Source organism: Bison bison, unplaced genomic scaffold, assembly GCF_000754665.1.
Source record: "Bison bison bison isolate TAMUID 2011002044 unplaced genomic scaffold, Bison_UMD1.0 scf7180017863748, whole genome shotgun sequence".
Lineage (NCBI taxonomy): Eukaryota > Metazoa > Chordata > Mammalia > Artiodactyla > Bovidae > Bison > Bison bison.
Window position 1 is genome coordinate 17548 of NW_011494320.1, and position 1607 is coordinate 19154.

The 1607-nt window shown below is 37.9% G+C and overlaps 1 non-coding gene across 1 annotated transcript; it reads right to left on the reverse strand.

The window, feature by feature from the left end:
- Window positions 1–535: 535 nt before the first annotated feature.
- TRNAG-UCC lies at window positions 536–608 on the reverse strand. Its single transcript has one exon. It is a non-coding gene; the product is annotated as a tRNA-Gly (tRNA).
- Between the last annotated feature and the right edge of the window lie 999 nt (window positions 609–1607).

Consider the following 1607-nt stretch of genomic DNA (forward strand, 5'->3'; position numbering starts at 1 on the left):
TCACGATTACAGTAAGGTTTCAGAATATTCCAAATGATTCCAATTCGCTTTCCACATAGTTGGAAGCAGGAAGCCATTAAGATGAACCCCTTAAACTTGCATGTAATAATAGGAGGTGAAAGAAGGTAGAAAAGGGAGGGAGGAGTCCATTAGACTTGTTCTTGGTTGATGTTTTTTATACTTCTCTCAGCTCTCAAAACTGTCTTTTTGTTTAATTCACTTATTGAAGCAGTTGATGCTTTTTATTATCCCATGCACACAGATTAAAAATATTAAAATATACTTACTAAGTGGAAGATGAAAGATAATCCTTATTTAGGTGGTTACACTACTTTCACCGCAGACAGTCCTTTTACCTAAAACACCATAAAAAGACAGTTTATCATCTATTCATTAGGGGGAAAATGTGTTAAATGGAACATACGAATAAAATCTCCTGTCCTTCCCAATAATTGTGTCTTTTTAAAAATTTTTTATTATTATTTTAAATTTTATTTGGCTGCATTGGGTCTTAGTTGCAACATGTGGGATCTAATTCCCTGACCAGGGAGCGAACCTGGGCCCCCTGCATTGGAAGTGCAGAGTCTTAGCCACTGGACCACCACGGAAGTCCCAATAATTGTGTCTCTTAACTTTCATCTAAAAATGTTTATACAAGTTTTGTAGGCCATTGGTATTTGAGAAAATGGAAGGAAAATGGTTATTACTGAAATAGTCTTAATGAAAAATAGTTTCAAATGTTCAAATTATGTTAAAAAAAAAAGCAAAGGTGGCAAAAGAAATCTTATTACAGTAGTACCCTGGCTGAAAGTTTCAACAAATTTAGTCTTAAAAAAACCTTCAGTAATAGTAATAAAGAAAGAGATCCTTTTCGTTTAACAGTGAGAATGATTAATTTGGCATTAGAAAAACTTCACATTTTCCATAACTGATACTGGGAATCAAAGATGTATGGGAACTCTGTCTATATTTGAGGTTATACAAAAGCCTTGGTGTATACAGAAGTGGAAATTCTTAGGTCCTGCACCCAGAAATTCCAATTCAATAAGTCTGGGGGGTTGCCTGTGACTCTGCCTTTTTAACAAACAGCCCTGTGATTCTGATGTTGGTGGTCCAGGGACCACACCCGGAGAAGGCTGGTTGTGTAACCCTTCTGAGATTGTAAAAGAGCCCAGCTCTGCCTGCCATCCTCTGATCGCACAGCTGTTGCTAAATATCCTTCAACAAAGATCTTTAGGGAGATGACTTTCATACAGTTTGATATCTTGAGATATATTCTGAGTGATCCTCAGTTATGACAGTTAAACACCTTTGATTAATTCACTACACTCCTCCTGAAATTAGTGAATATATGAGGGAGTATCTGGTAACTGTCTACAACCACGCTACGTATTTGGCCAGAACCCTCTGGTTAAATAGAGGTGGGGCTGCCTATTCACCTAGATTTGAAATACAAATGAAATATTAGAATTGAAATGAAGGACTCTTAGCCTACCACCATTATATACTGAGGTGTTCCCTGGTGGCTCAGAGGTTAAAGTGTCTGCCTGCAATGCGGGAGACTCAGGTTCGATCCCTGGGCCGGGAAGATCCCCTGGAGAAGGAAA